The 17,362-nt window shown below is 42.3% G+C and overlaps 1 pseudogene; it reads left to right on the top strand.

The window, feature by feature from the left end:
- The window catches only part of LOC114404961, a 32,663-nt pseudogene extending 20,659 nt beyond the window's left edge, over positions 1 to 12,004 (top strand).
- The last annotated feature ends 5,358 nt before the right edge of the window (positions 12,005 to 17,362 follow it).

Genomic DNA, 17,362 nt, shown 5'->3' with positions numbered 1-17,362 from the left:
ACATAACCTTGCCGGGGGGGTACGGGCACCCTATAGGACTGATAGAGGCCCGTAACCAGAGCTGGAAACCCCAGGGCCCTGTTGGACTTTTCCGGGTCCACTGGGTGTCTTGTGGGTGCGATCCCTGCAAACAATAGATGGTATCAGAAATCAGTTGAACCATATGCATACTTACCCATGTCGGGACGACACAGACCAACTGATACTTTTGCAGGGGGTGATTGGCATTGCGGTCGCTGGGCAGAATGTTGCTAAGTAGCAACGTCATCTATATCTATGTAAGAGTGGTCATGTTGGTGCGCATGATCTGCACTCGTCTCTTTGCAGCGGCACAGGTGAAATCTTGCCCCAGTATGCATAGTAGCTGTGTGATAGCCTCCCTCTCTGGTTGTGCTCGCACAGTTGGCCCTCCTCCAACATCCGGGGGTGGCCCAAGAACCGTTAAAAGGAAACTACTGGCCCCTTAACCGGAAGTGCAAGTCTCGGTTAAGCATTTAAGGGCAGAGGACCTTAAATTCTTTTAAGGTGTGGATGTCGAGCACACTGAAAATGAGGACACGTAGCCCTCTAAAGGTGAGGGCATGCAGCCCTCTCAAGGCGAGGAGGTGTAGTCCTCTGGAGGTGAGGGCGTGCAGCCCTCTGCTGGTGAGGACGTGTAGTCCTCTCAAGGCGAGGACGTGTAGTCCTCTCAACAGTGAGGGTAACTAGTACCCAAGGTGAGGGCGTGTAGCCCTCTCAAGGCGAGGACATGTAGTCCTCTAGAGGTGAGGGCGTGCAGCCCTATGATGGTGAGGACGTGTAGTCCTCTCAAGGCGAGGACGTGTAGTCCTCTCAACGGTGAGGGTAACTAGTACCCAAGGTGAGGGCGTGTAGCCCTCTCAAGGCGAGGACATGTAGTCCTCTGGAGGTGAGGGCGTGCAGCCCTCTGATGGTGAGGACGTGTAGTCCTCTCAAGGCGAGGACGTGTAGTCCTCTCAACGGTGAGGGTAACTAGTACCCAAGGTGAGGGCGTGTAGCCCTCTCAAGGCGAGGACATGTAGTCCTCTAGAGGTGAGGGCGTGCAGCCCTCTGATGGTGAGGACGTGTAGTCCTCTCAAGGCGAGGACGTGTAGTCCTCTGACGGTGAGGGTAACTAGTACCCAAGGTGAGGGCGTGTAGCCCTCTCAAGGCGAGGACATGTAGTCCTCTAGAGGTGAGGGCGTGCAGCCCTCTGATGGTGAGGACGTGTAGTCCTCTCAAGGCGAAGACGTGTAGTCCTCTGACGGTGAGGGTAACTAGTACCCAAGGTGAGGGCGTGTAGCCCTCTCAAGGCGAGGACATGTAGTCCTCTGATGGTGAGGGCGTGCAGCCCTCTGATGGTGAGAACGCGTAGTCCTCTCAAGGCGAGGACGTGTAGTCCTCTCAACGGTGAGGGTAACTAGTACCCAAGGTCCACCCTTATGAGAAAGCAAGAGATCGACTCATCGAGAGGGCCGGTCATCCCAAATCCACAAGATTTGGACATTAGATGTAGGAAATCTATGCAATTAACATGATTTTTAGGGATACAGATGCATGCAACCTTTGTCGTGAAATTTGGTAAATGCGGACTTCATTTGAAACAATGCAATGTAATGGAAAGTTGTACAATGTTCATGACATTCTTTCCCTATTTTGTGATTTTGATTTTGATTTAATTTTTTTGGAAAACACAGATTGACTGTCCTTTTGAAAGAGGTGATAATTCATGCAACCTCATCCTATCTTTTTTTGCAAATCTCTCCGGGAACTCCCTCAGAGTGTGTGTTCTGTTTGATTTAGTCACTTGACCATTTTGGAGTGACGGCAATGGAGTCGTTTGATAATTAATCAATCTATTGAAATTCCAGGGCTTGTCTCCCTTTTTTTTTTTCTTGTTTAAAAACATCGACGGGTGTGAACTTTTGATCGGCCCCTATGTTCACTTGAGGCTCATGCACGGTGCCCCTCATTGCCCCAGTGTAAGGCTTTGAGGTACCAATCGTTGCCTTTCGTCATGACCTTGTAGGAGGGAACCTATTGGGTGAGAACTTCTAATCTGCCCCTAGGTTCGCTTGAGGTTTTTGCATGGTGCCTTTCGTTGCCCCAGTGTAGGGCTTAGAGGTACCAAGTGTTGTCTTGTTTTCATGACCTCGTAGTGAGGAAGAATGAAAGAAGCAGTTGATTCTTGCAAAAAGAATTTTCTAAGGACGAGAAATAGTTGAAGGATCTTTCAGTTGATGGATTAAGTCAAATGACTCCTATGTAGAAGCAAGATGTTTTGATGTCTTGATGATGCTAAAGGATCAAGTGCTTCTAAGTTTTATCCAAGAAAATCAAGATATATGATCAAGTTTGATCTCTTTAGAATCTTTAGGAAGAAGTTCCCAAATTGAAACAAACAAAGGTTTGACCAAAGAATTCTATCATTTCAATTTGAGATTTGCTCTCCGGTAATCGATTACCAGTAGTTAAAAAAAAGTTTTTATTCAAATTTTTAAAACCTGTAATCGATTACGTAAGTCTTGTAATTGATTACCAGAGGGGATTTTCAGAAAATAATTTCCAAGAGACATATCTATTCAAATGTTTTATGAACGGCCATTCAAATGTTTTAAAGAGAGTTTTCATTGCCCAAACAGTTTTATCCTCTCGAAAGATCAAGAGTTTTTCTGAACTGAAATGTCTTATCCTCTCAAAAAGATTCCTTGGTCAACCACTTGCTTATTCAATAAGGAATTTTTGATTGATCTTCATTTTACAATCTACCTCTTTTACGAGAGACCTCTTCTTCTCTTCTTCTTATTTCTGAAAAGGGATTAAGAGACCGTGGGTCTCTTGTAGTAGAGGATTCTTGAACACAAGGGAAGGGTTGTCCCTATGTGCATTGTTAATCCGAAAAGAGAGAGTGAAAGTTTAATTGGGGAATAATATTCGTATCTTAATTCAATCCCCTCTTCTTCTCAAGGTAACTGAGGCCATTTGTCCAACATCCTATTCTTGATAACTCACTTCTCTCTAAAAAGACAAAATGAGGTCACATGAACGTCTATATTTTTACTTGAAAACACAGTCAATCAAATGCCTTTTTATTTTTTATTTTGAAACTTATTTGTTTTGAACTTTGCTCGTTGTTTTACGGCACCCCCATCAACGTGCAAGATGAGTAATCTCTGATTGAACGGTCTTGGAAGTCAACACTCAGGAGCGCAGGTTGCTTGAGCAAACAGACCGATGGCTTACACCCACATTCCGGTGAAAGTTGAATAAGCAAACATGCGTTTGTGAGAGGATGAGGGACAAAGATATCAACTTTATCCATTTCATTTAACATTGTAGCTGTGGTTTACAATAATGGCATAAACTTGGAAACCCTGATGAGTCATTAGGGACACCTAACAACAGCTTTCAAAATTGCCCCATGTGTGGCATTTCTTGTCAATGTCAGGATTTACATGCAATTCTCCTCAAGTTTCAGCCAGCCCGTATCAATTAGACTTCACACTTTATGCTTCGGGGTCATACAATACTCAATGGAATGCCCCAGGGCTCCTCCACGATAAGCACACGTTGCGTTCGAGTCGTATTCTCGGAGAAATGGAGGTTGATGAACCTTGGCTAGGGTTATGGCTACCATTGAATTATCAAGTAGATATGGGATCAAGTTTAGCATATGACAACGGAATTTGGGGTGAACCCTACAGGCTTTTTGCTGCAAAATTCCTTTTTGTTGGTGTTTTTTTTTGTTTGTGCTAAAAGTGGTCTTCGTCATTGGAAGTGCGGTAGACAGACTTTGTGGTTGATTTAGGGATGGCCTTTGTGGATAACTGGGTGGTGGGTAAGGAGGAGGTTTGTTATTGGCTGAGTAAAGATATTGTTGGGTTGGTGGGAAACTTGGTCGTACAGGAATGGCAGTCACAACATGGGTTTCTCCCTCATCTTCACCCTCTTTATTTGCCCCAGTTTTCTCAGTCGTCCTAGTAGGATGATCAAATTTGCCTCTTTTCGGATCCACTTCGATCTTTTTGCTGGCGAAGACCAAATCTGTAAAACTTGAAGGTGTGTAACCCACCATCTTTTCATAGTAGAGTATCGATAATGTGTCTACCATCACGATCATCGTCTCCCTTTCCATCATTGGGGGTACCACTTGGGCCGCCAGATCCCTCCACCTTTTGGGCGTGTTCTTTGAAAGATCCGTCCCCCTTTTTGCACACTTTTTGTAGTTGCATCCTATCCGGAGCCATATCAGAATTGTACTGACACTGCTTAATGAAGGCAACCATTAGGTCCTTCCAAGAATGGACTCAAGAAGGTTCCTAAGTTAGTATACCAGGCGACAGTTGTCCTAGTAAGACTTTCTCAGGAAGAATGTATCAGCAGTTTCTCATCTTTTGCGTATGCCCCCATCTTCCGACAGTACATCTTTAGATGGTTCTTGGAGGGAGTAGTCCCCTTGTACTTGCCAAAGTCCGGCACCTTGAACTTGGGAATGACCATGTTTGGGTATTAGGAACAACTCTTCTAGGTTAGCAAAGGCATAATCTTCACCTCCTTCAATGGCCCTGAGCCTTTCCTCTAGATGATCCAACTTTCCCATTCCTGCCATAGTCATGAGGGTTTTTAACCGCTTTGGAATGCAAGAGGTGCAGTTGTGGGTGATACTGAGGGCCCTCCAAAGGGTTTTGTAGGGGTATACCACCAACTGCTTGCCCTTCAGTGGTATATCCGAGCCAAGGCTCGAAGTCGTCTAGATTGTGATGGGGAATTTCATGGGTCTCTTCCACGGTTTAAGAGACATGTGCATGATCAGTTTGGGGTTGTTGGCTCTCAATGGGTATAGGAGTGGAGTTATTGACATTCTTATTGGGAGTGTACGCCACTTTGGGTGGCGTATAGTTGAGAGGCAAGCCATATGATGGGAAGGCGTGCTCATTTTGAATTTGCACATCATGGGGTCATCCGTACTTCCCAAATCTTTGCCTACCATATTTGAGGTTGGATGATTCATTTGCTTGATGCCGGATGGGGACGTCGGGTTCACCTTAGCAACAACGCTGGTAACGGCAATTGTAACCGCATTGGCTTCCAGTATCTTCTTCACGCTCATCATGGCCTCCATCATTGTGGCCATTTCCTCTTTCATGGCCTCCATGTCGGCCTTCATCTTCTCTTGTATCTCCTCTACTTCACCCATTACTCTAGCTCTAGCACAAGTTCGGTGAGGACGCCGTAAAGCATTTCCTTTTCTTTTTGATAAGTTCATTTTATTTTATTTTATTTTTCAAGGAAAGAATGCAATGAGCAATGCAACCAATGAAAAGCACGGATGCATGCGAATGATGTACAGTCGAAGTATTGCGAATTTTTACGCAGGATATGGGGTTGAATCAATTTAGATTTTCAACATGGTCCATGACATCTTTGTCAAGGTGAAACTGGAAGTAACAAGGACATCAATAATCCTAAATATGTTTGGCAGTAGACGAAGCAGTGATGTGACTCGATTCATCTTTTGCCCCAATTTTGCAAGACGGTTACTTCCATATTTCAACTTGACTTGATGAACCTTTTTGTAAAAGCATGAGCTTGGTTCAACCCTATAATCCAAGGAATGGCAATTCTGATCGCCAATACTTCAACAACATCTCATAGGGATGAATGACTCGGGCATACTTTAAGCTTATGCACGGAAAATGTAATTATGAAATTGAGATGCCCGAAGAAACACCATTTCCTAGTTAACCATGCATTAGGTACCATGTTCAATTATTTTGTTTTTAAGTGAAACGGGTTTATGATCCCAACACGGTTGGCTCGTGGTGCCTAACACATGAAACTAAGAATGTAGTGTGAAGTTTCACGCTTCCCCCTTTTTTGTTTTTGTTTTGTAGAGGAAAACGCAAGGATGAGCAAACATGAAAACAAATGGTATGCAATTTTGCAGATCAAAAAGTTTGTTGAACGCATATGCATGATGATGCCATGACTCATGCAAAATGTGAGGCTGGAATATGATAACGGACAAATGCAGGATATGTCCATTATGATGTTATGAAGAGATGCTTATGCGATGCATGATATGAATGCATTTTACGGACACGAGAGCCCGGAAAATTATCTCTTCTTACTTGTGCATTTGGGGGCGCAGTGCCCCATGTGTACAATTAAGAAGGTGATATGGACCTTCCGGCTTCCCGTGACAAAGGACAAGACCAACATACAATGCATGCTAGAGATAAAATGTGGGAGTGACTTGATTCGCACTGATTTTTGGAGTAAAAACGTGGGATAAACTCATCTTATTCAAAAAGTTATAACTAGTCAAGATCTGAGCGACAATACAAACTTCCTAGCGGTTTCTAATCGTATGGTCCATTAAGTCTATCATATGCTGACAATAGCTGAGAAGTCCGTGGATCTCCTCGGGGGCGGAGTAGGTGTCCGCCACTGCTTTGGCCTTGGCTAGCAATGGGGGAAGTTCTTGACTCCTGTTCAAAGTAACAGCAAATCGGTCCGTCCACATAGTTGCCTCTTGGTGCAATGAATCAATTACCCTTTCCCTTGCTTCCCTTTCTGCTGATATCTTGGCGTACTCATCCTCTAGCCTTTGCTCGTGAGTCGCTGCTAGATTTAGCTTCTCTTTGCACTCATCGATGATGGCCCACATATTCCCTTCAGTCTCGCTTTAACTGTTGGGACAAATTTCTTTTCGACCTAAGGCCAGCCTTTAGCTCGTCTTTCAAGATCATGCCTTTGACCCGTGATGATTCCTTTCACCTCTTCGGAGCTTGAGCTCACTATTGCTGCCCTATAAAGCCCCTCAAAACTTTGCTTTGGTCGTGTTCTTCCTTTCGGGCCTTCTTGGTTTCTTGTTCCAAGGCTTCAGCTGTGGCCATATTGACGTCCCTTAGTTCATCATACTCTTTTCAGACTTTGATGGCTATGGACTTGAACTTCTCTTCGACTACCTGGGCTCTTTCAAGCTCTGCCTTTAGGGCTTGTACCTCATCACTTTCTTCCGAAGCTTTAACCTCATCGTCTCTCACAGTCTTTAGATTTGGGAGCCAATCCAATCCTTGTGTTCGGACTCTCAGCCACTTATGATAGCCGCCGATGATCCCATTACTGCTTCCCCTAAGCTCTCTGTCCTTTCTTCACGCCGCATCCCATGCCTTGTGAACTCCTTGGAGTACCCTCGCGTTGTGGTCATCGAAACCCCGTGCGATGAAAGGCGTGATGCTTTCGTCTGATGGCACTCCTCTCATGGGGTAGGCAAGCTGTCTTATGGCGAGGACGGGATTACAATTAATACAACCCCTTGTTCCCATCAAGAGAACATTTGGACATCCTTCGCATGAAGATAGAATCCTGATTCTTCCTTCCTTCTAGCGAGGGAACAAATTAACAGACGCCCCTCCATGCTAGCCAAGAGTTGGTCCCAATTCGCCTTTCCTTTTTCGACGCACGAGCGGTGACCTTGTAGCGGGTAAACGGGCCTACCTTCTTGGAGAAAAGGGTGTGAAACCAGCCACACATAGAGAGCCAGTGCACAACAAAAAACTCTTGCGTCGCTCTTTTCACATCCCCGGTCGAACGTTTCATACATGGCCAAAATGGCGACGACCGGGCTTTCCTTGCCATGATGAAAGGCGAGGAAAGCGTCAATCACTGCTAGGTCCACTAACCCTTCCATATTCGGAAAGAGGACAACTCCAAAGATCAAAAGCGCCAAGATGTCAATAAAAGAAAGCCCATTCGCCTTGATTTTCCAAGGCCTTTGCCCTTTCCTCCAAACACTTCCTTGATACTCTGACTACCCCATTCCTGTTTTGCTTTACACGGTCCAACTCTTGTGCTGAGATTTTCACCACCTTGGCAACTCTTGTCGTGGAGGGATAGAACCCAGAGAAAAGATATGGCTTCCTTCCTCCCAGTGGGCATCCCAGGATTTCTTCAAACTCTTTCACAGTCGGCACTAGCTGGAAGTCCTCAAATGTGAAGCACCTTAGGGGCTGGTCATAATACTGGGAAAGGGATGCAATCGGTTCCATGGAGACTTCTACCCTAGCTAGGTCCCAAATCTTACCATAGGCTTTGCGGAAGGCTTGCCGTTGAAGTTGACCCATTAATTGCCCCAACTTTCGTAAACTGGTGACCTCTAAGCTCTTGATTTTGACTTGATAGAACCTCTTTTTAAGCGAAGGCTTTTGACTTGATCCCATGTTTTACTAAAGTGAAATAAAATCTAGTGCGAAACAAAACTCCTACATCTATCATGGGTGGAATGGATGAATGCATGAAGAAATGCATATGACACAGATGCAATTTACGAATACGGGAGCCCGAGAAATTGTTTCCTTCTTGATACAACGTTTGGGCAGCATGGCACCCAACGTATGTTTTTTAAGAAGGCGACACGGACCCTCCGTCGGTTTGCTAAAGTGAGGGGATCAAAGACGAAACCCACGCATGATGCATATGCGAAAGACACAACACGGGGATGTACATAGTACGACAATATTCACAAACAAATATAAGCAAAAGGGTATATGATAATTATGCATGGCAGTGTGAAAAATGGCACGCAGCGTGTTTGCTCCGTGCCCCTATTTAAAGGACCTATAAGGGAGAGAGCTAACTAGGCTTTTAGTGATAACCCCCAAGGTAGTCATATCTCTCTTGATGGTTTCTAGAGGTATCATCCCCTTCGAAGAACATACTGCAGCAGTAGGGACTACTAGCAACAATATGTTTTCAAAGAGAAAAACTCTAGATGAGGGTTCACTGTAATCAAGCAAGTCGGAGACCTAGCATGATCACAGATTCACCTCCACTCCTTATGTTCCCATGAACCCGGGTATAGGGCCCTTTTTTACTCACAGTGTGTGCAAATAGTGTTAGTGTTTGTGTGCATCAAATGAATAAATATTTACCTCATGCATACATTCTAAAACTCACTAAAAGCAACAAATAGTTTATATACACAAGAACATAAAACAAATAAAGGGAAACCAACAAAGGAGAAAGTCATGATAAAACATTGCACAAGATTAAATGGCCTAACTCTCTAAAAAACAGTCCCCAGTGGAGTCGCCAACTGTCGCAACCTACCCTTCGGCGGGAGGGCGACGCGAGACTCGCGGGATGCGTGTTCCACGAAAGGAATACGCGCGGAGTCGCCACCAACGTTTATTTGAGGAAAACGTCGGAAAAACCGGAAAAGACGCGATCTACGAACTTTTTGTGAAAGGTTCGGGAGTTGTATTTACGCATGGGGAAGGTATTAGCACCCCACACGCCCGTCCCAAGGGACGGCAGCCTTTAATCGAATGTGCAAACATGACTTTGATTTTTATGTTCCCTTTTATGTTCTTATATCCTTTATACCCTTTTTATATTTTTCTTTTTTGTGGTCGACAAGGGTGTTTCCCTTTGCTCCTACGTATTCCTCAATTGGGATGAGAAAATCAGACCTACGTAGTTCTTTCGGAACAAAGTGTTTGGTTAAGTTGTTTTTGTCTTTTTTGCAAAATATGTTTTTATTGAATAAAAGGTCATTTAAGGTGTTGAACCATTAAACGGTCTTTTGATTTTGAAAGGGGAGAAACGTTAAGGCGTTGGACCATTAACGATCTCTTGTTTTTGAAAGGAGAGAAACGTTAAGGCATTGGACCATTTAACGATCTCTTGTTTTTGAAAGGAGAGAAACGTTAAGGCATTGGACCATTAACGATCTCTTGTTTTTTGAAAGGAGAGAAACGTTAAGGCATTGGACCATTAACGATCTCTTGTTTTTTGAAAGGAGAGAAACGTTAAGGCATTGGACCATTAACGATCTCTTGGGGTGGTCGACAAAAGCGGGGCTTTTGCTCCTACGTATCCTCAATGAGGAACTCAGACCTACGTAGTTCTTTCTTTTTGTCAAGTGATTCTTTTTTTACTTTAAGAGGTGATCATTTTAAGGCGTTGGACCTTAAAAATGATCCATTTTACTTAGTGAGAAATTGAGATGACAAACTTAAAAAGCCTATTTTTGTGGACGAGCTTGACTAGGCGAATTGATTTTAGCCTTTAGTTTCACTTTAGTTATTAATCAATTCGATTAAGAATGAGAAATCCCAAAGAGAAAACGTCCGATTGATTTTCCGCTTTATTTCACTAAAAAGATATTTTTTTGATTATTATATTATTTTTTACCTCTTTTTGATTTCCGACGTGGTTACGGTATGACCGAACGGTCGGAATTTATTTTAACCGAAGTTAATGGATAATACAATTCAAACGTTCGGTGGAAATTTATTTTATTTTTAAGTTAAGCGAGAAACGACTTAAGTAAAATGGCTTAAGCATGTCAACAGGGGGTATAAAAAGTAAACAAAACGAGAATAAAAATGCACGAAACACAATGTGGACCACTACGGGTACATAGAATGAATCGAAAAGCTTGGTTCGAGGTACTTACCCGTTGAAGATCGAAGAACGATGAAGAACGAATGAAGAACGTCGAAGAACGGTTGAAACCTTTGCGAGATTCCTCACGGAAAACGTTACGGAAACGTTTCGGAAGCGCCTCGGCTTAGATTTTCTTCACGGAAACAATTTTTCCAAGCAAATTCGAAAGAGAGAGAAGTGCCTAAGGGGCTGGACCCCTTCCTTCTTGCTTTCCTCCCCTATTTATAGCAAAATAGGGGAGGTGGTTGCCGCCCAGCTCGCCCAGGCGAGCTCAGCTCGCCCAGGCGAGCTCAGCTCGCCCAGGCGAGCAGGGTTGCTTCCTCCAGAAGCAACCGCCTTCTGGAGGAATCTTCTGGAGGGCCCAAATGGGCCTGGGTGCTATTTGCACCCCCATTTTTACTAAGTACACCCCCCTCTGCTGTTTTTTGGTGATTCTTTTTTCGTAAAGTTACGGAAACTTACGAATTTCGTAACGATACTTGTTTTCTTTCCGTAATGTTACGGAACCTTGCGGATTACATAATCATCCCCTTTTTGACTTACGGAATGTTACGGAACCTCACTTAATTATGCAACGACGCTTCCATTTGATTTCCGGTGTGTCACGGAAACTTACGGATTGTGCATCAATATTTTTTTGGTTTTTTTCGGCATGTCCTGGAATTTCATAAATTGCCTAATGATGGGTGCCAAGCACCTCACAAGGACCAAAGAATGGTCGCATGTCATCAAGCAAAGGTCCCCGGACGAAATTAGGGTATGACACAAAGTAACTTAGAAAATTTTGTGTTGTAAGCCTCGCGCTAAGCGGAGTTTACCTGAGCTAAGCGTATTTCATCACGGCAACTTTTAGGCTAAGCGAGCTTACCTTCAGCTAAGCCGACATGTTATGTTTCTCAGGGTGTGCTGAGCGAGCTATATCCTGCTAAGCGCCTATTGTTAATTTTAGCCTTTATTGTTGTTGTTTAACTTGAACAATTTTGGTCTATGGAATTTTGAGTTCTTTTTAGTTACAGATGGCATCAAGAAAAAGAGCTAGAACAGAGGACATCCCTTCGTCATCCGCTCTTGCTCCTTCGTTAGTAACTGTAGGACAGGATGCCCAAAGCTCACAACTTTAGTTCCTATGCTACAAAGCTTATTCCGAGGAAAGTTTATTATCATGCACAGCCTGCAAGAGTTGGCTCACAATAGGCCAATCATATCTATGGAGCATTTTCTTGAGCAAGTAGCCTGGCCTGAAGCTCAACTTCCATTGGTGAGACCCAATGAGGCTGCTCCGCCTGAGCCCACACCTGTGTAGGTCAATCCAGAGCCAGCTGACCCACAATCTCCAGTCGTGAATCCACCTTCTTCGCCTGAGCTTGAAGCAGTTCCCCCATCTCCTCCTCTGATTGTCATTTGTGATGCATCATCAGATGAAGCAGCTGCCCCTCCTGATTCACTAGCTGCAGAAACAACTAACCCCCCTATTTCCCCAATTGGAGGAATTGCTGATCATTCTGATTCGTCATCTGGAGAAGCTGTTGCTCTCACTAATTCCCTAGTTTAAACACTTTTGATATTGTTGATTCTTGATGTCACTTTTTGGTTTATTATTATAATTATGGTTTTCGTACAATATTTCCTTTATATTTACATACACTGCTAGTTTTAGTTATGGGTAATTAGTTTTCTTATCCTGAAGCATTTTGAACAGTTTGACTTGTTTTTGATGACATGGCAGTAAAACACTTTTATCATTTTGTGAAAATGGTTGTATGCTTTCATTTTAAATTGAATGCATGATTTTGATGGAGATTGTGTTTCTTTTCATGGCATTTAGAATTGTTAGTCAGTAGACAGATTGATTGTGAAAGAAAAGCTTGAACCAAAACCAGTGAGAGTGTGACCTTAAACTGTGAGTGAACGACTAGCTGTGAGTAATAATCTTTGCATTAATCTCTGAATTTTAGAATGAAATGTATAAAGGAGAACATGATGAAGGACATGATTGTACATACACAAGCCTTTTGACCAAAAAGCTTACCTTGAATTATAATTCTATCATTTGCACCCTTTTTGAGCTAATTGAGTTTGTCAATAAATTGAACCCTGAACCTAAATAATTCTCTCCAGATACCTTGCTTAGATTCTAGGAGAGCATATAGTTCAAGGCAAATTTACCCCAAATTTGGGGGAGTGGAACTAATTGGGATGCAAAGAAAAAGAGAAAGCATCAGCACACACAACAAATAAGTTGTATGTTAAAAAAAAAAAAGAGAAAGAAAAGAATAAAGTGTGTTGATGTAACAAGGTCAAAAGCAAATAAAAGTAAAAAGCTAGTGAGCAAGCTAAGTGTATTAAAAAGACCATTGTGATAAGTTTGGGATTTGTGCTCTCTGAGAATCTAAACCTCTGAATCATAGAGAAAAACCAATGAATTTTTGTAGCCAGGCCTCACTACAAGCTTGAGAAAGCCCTTCTGATTCTGTTTATACATTTCTGACTCTATGGCATGAGATGAAATGCAAAGATTGGACCTCCTGTTAGTTGTTATCAAAGAATAGCTTAAACACTTGTGCTTGAGTGAAACAGTTGCTGTGAGACTGTGGTTTGAGCTACTTTCCTTGATACCTGTCTTATGGTTAACTTCATCTAACTGTATAGTTCACATTTTGTTCTCCTCTTTGTCTAGCTGCATATTCTGGGAAAACAAGTGATAGGTACACATTGCTTCATCTTTCACATCATGCAATCAATAAATTTTAATGCATACACCTTTGAACATAAACACTGCATGTTTTACCACTTGAGGACAAGTGAGTTGTTCTCTTTTGCTTGAGGACAAGCAAAACTATAAATTTGGGGGAGTTGTTAGTCGATGAATACGACTAACTTTTGTGTATAAAACTTGTGTATATTGTATCAAACTTCTCCAATTTATAGTTGTTTTGTAATATTATAAGTACTTTCTGTTAAATATAGGTAATAGATAATTTATACTTTTGTTTTGTGTGTTTAATAATCAATTTCTCTCAATTTCAGGTTAATTAGGCAAATTGGCAAAAGTGTTGTTTTCACCTTCTCGCTAAGCCAATCTTCTGGCTTAGCGAGCATTTGCTAAGTGCGACACTCAGTGGCTAAGCGCAAGGAAGAATCCAGAAGAAGATGAGTTGTCAAGTTTGCTGAGCGCACCGCTCCAGGTCATCAAGTGCACCGCTTCAGCTCATCCGCTAAGCGAGAGAAGCGCGCTAAGCCAAAATCCACTTATGCGCGCTAAGCGATTCAGATTTGCGTTAAGCGCGCGAGCACGGACCAACACACCTATTTAAGCTAGAAATCAGAATTTTTGGAGGAGTTTGGCATTTTTTCTCGAGAAGCCTCTGCATGCACGAGAGTCTGGCCTTGGCTTGAAGATTTTGCATGTGGAGGAAGTTCTAGAGAGAGAAAGGTCCAAGTTCTAGAGAGTTCTGAGAGATTTTGCTGTGTGAAGATCTGCAGAGAAGAGAGCTCAAAGCGGAAGCCGTTCTAAGAGCTTGAGATGAGTTTGTGAGTGATTGTGAGATCCTAGAGGTGAAGGAGACATCCTCACCACTTGTATTTTTTGCAATCTTTCATCTTGTTCTTCTTTGTGTTGTAAAGGAGGTTTTCGGACTATGGAAAGCTAAATCCTCTGTTGGATCTTCCCTGTAGGTACCTGATGTAAATATATTTCTGTCTATGTAATGATGTTTTGTGTGTTCTCTATGCTATCTGCTTTTCATTCCAATATGTCTTTACCTTGATCACGTAGATGCATGCTTTGTTAGGGTCATTCAACAGTGGAAAATGGTTTGATTCTAAAGTCCTTGATAGTACGGGGCTAAGTTGTTGTACTGTCACGAGGAATCAGGGTACAAGAACTTAGTTGTGTATGCGTGTCTTAATGCGGTCCTGGTTGAGTTTAGTCTTACAAGAGGAATCTGTGGACAAGACTTGATCAGGATTAGGCTAGGCTATCATGAGGAATCGGGGTCTAGCAGTCCTGAAGATGACATAGGAATACATGGGCATTGTTAGACAGAGAACATATGTTTTAGCATCAGGAACCTATTAGGAAGACCAACGCGTTCTCTACTTGTTTTTACACAACATTTCTCTTGCGTGATTTTCTTTCTTTTTGCATAGATAGTTTGCATACCTGTTCATAACCACAATCATCTTTTCATACAAGACACCTATTTACCGAAATAGCTTGCCAGATAACACAAGTTCCCCGAGAGTTCGATACTCAGTTCTTACCGTTTTATACTACTTGTGCGATCCGGTACACTTGCCGGCCGTGAACAGTGTCACACAAAATTGGAGGAAAATTTAAATTTCTATTCAAATTTTACTTGAATTTGACTTTCAATTTGTGGAGCCAAATTTGTAGCCAAAATTTCACTGATTATGATTAGTGAATTTCAGCTATGGTTAAACCCACTAATCCTAGATCAAATCCAAGATTCTCCACTTAGTGTACTTAGGTGTCATGAGGCATGTAAAACATGAAGAACATGCACAAAGTGTGACTATATGATGTGGCAATGAGCTGTAGCAAGAAAATGCTCACCTCCCCCTTAGGCTGGTTCGAAATTTAATTGGATTGGGCTTCTCCTAATTCGATTAAATTTCTCTCCTAACACACATCAAATAGTGCACTTAATGCATGTGAAATTATAAAACTATGCCTAATACAAAAATTAGTCTAGGTGTCCTAAAATACAAGGGCTAAAAAATCCTACATTATTATGGTATCCTAAACTACTGGGGTATCCTCCCTATACTATGAAATCATAAATACAAGGTTAAAAAAATAATGAAACCCTAATCTAATATGTACAAAGATAAGTGGGCTCATCATACATAGCCAGTAGGCCCAAAATCTATCCTAAGGCTCATGAGAATTCTAGGGTCTTCTCCTGCATCCTTGGCTAAACCTTCCTACAGTCTCCTAGCCATGACTCTAGTGATGGGTCATCGCTTTGGGAGGATTGCATCATCCCCTCCCTCTTGAAGAGGATTTGTCCTCAAATCTGTAGACCCCTTATCATCTGAATCGGCTACACCTGCAAAAGGAACCAAATCGGTAATGTTATAGGTGTTTCTAACTCCATACTCCTCTGGAAGGTCTAGCCTATAAGCATTATTGTTGATCCTCTCCAAGACTTGAAAAGGGTCATCACCTCTAGGGCTAAGTTTATACATTCTCTTAGTAGGAAATCTATCATTCCTAAGATAGAGCCAAACTCAATCCCCTTCATTAAGCACCAATTCCTTCCTTCCTCTATTGTCTTTAGATGCATACACCTTTACTTGGTTATTTATTTGGTTCCTAATCCTCTCATATAATTTATTCACAAACTCTGACCTAGATACCCTTTCTTTATGTATAAAAGAAGTGTCAAGTGAAAGGGAAATTAGGTCCAAAGGTGTGAGACGATTGATCCTATACACAACCTCAAAAGGTGACTGCCTGGTAGTTCTTTGAACCCCCTATTATAGGCAAACTCCACATGAGGAAGGTACTCATCCCAAGACTTGTGATTGCCTTTTAGGAGAGCCTTTAATAATGTTGATAGAGATCTATTCACTACCTCTGCATGTCCATTAGTTTGTGAGTGACAAGTGGTGGAGAAAAAGAACTTAGTTCCTAGCTTAACCCATAAAGTTTTCCAAAATTGGCTAAGGAACTTAGCATCTCTATCATACATAATAGTCTTAGGCAAACCATGGAGCCTCACAAGTTCTTTAAATAAGAGTCTTGAGATGTGACTATCATCATCTACCTTGAGGCATGATATGAAATGTGTCATGTTGTTAAACCTATCCACCACCACAAAGATAGAGTCTACATTCCTCTGGGTCCTAGGAAGCCCAAGAACAAAGTCCATACTAATATCTACCCATGGTGCAGATGGAATGGGTAAGGGTGTGTATAGCCCATGAGGCATCACCCTAGACTTGGCTTGTAACAAGCTACACAGCTAATGAAATACCTATGGACATCTTTTTTCATATGAGGCCAAAAGAATTTTTTTTTAGGAAGACAAGAGTCTTATCAATTCCAAAATGCCCCATTAGCCCACCCTCATGACTCTCTTTGACCAACAACTTTCTAATGGATCCTTGGGGTATACAAAGTCTTCCCCCCCTTGAAAAAAATACCCCTTAGCAATGTAGAATTTATCTTGGGCCTTGTGCCCACAACTAGCATAAATGGGAGAGAAGTGCTCATCAGAAACATACAATGCCCACAACTAGCATAAATGGGAGCTCCAAGGGAAGAAAGCAATGTGTGTCTCCTAGAAAGAGCATTTGCAACCACATTGGTCTTTCCTTTTTTGTATTTGATAACATATGGAAATTGCTCAAGGAAGTCTACCCATTTTGTATGCTTCTTGTTTAACTTGCATTGCCTTCTTAATGTACTTAAGTGATTCATGATCACTATGAATAACAAACTCCTTGGAAATAAGGTATTGTTCCCAAGTTTGGAGAGCTCTAACTAAGGCATAAAGCTCCTTATCATATGTGGGGTAGTTGAGAGCAACACCATGAAGTTTCTCACAAAAGTAAGCAATAAGGTGCCTACTGTGCAATAACACAGCTCCCACACCTACACCAAAGGCATCACACTCTAGCTCAAAAGTTTTAGAAAAGTCAGGGAGAGCTACAACGGGTGCCTTGGGCTTTTCTTTGAGTAAAGCAAAGACTTGCTCTTGTCTCTCACCCCATGTGAATGCAACATTCTACTTCACCAACTTATTGAGTGGCAAAACAAGTGTAGAGAAATTAGGAACAAACCTTTTATAGAAACTTGTCAACCCATGGAAGCTCCTCATATCTCCTACACTTTTTGGGTGGGTCACTCTTGGATGGCCTTGATTTTCTCAGGGTACACATG

This window comes from Glycine soja, chromosome 3 (genome assembly GCF_004193775.1).
Source record: "Glycine soja cultivar W05 chromosome 3, ASM419377v2, whole genome shotgun sequence".
In the NCBI taxonomy this organism is placed as follows: domain Eukaryota; kingdom Viridiplantae; phylum Streptophyta; class Magnoliopsida; order Fabales; family Fabaceae; genus Glycine; species Glycine soja.
The sequence above is the reverse complement of the archived record's forward strand: the minus strand, read 5'-3'. Positions and strand labels throughout refer to the sequence as shown.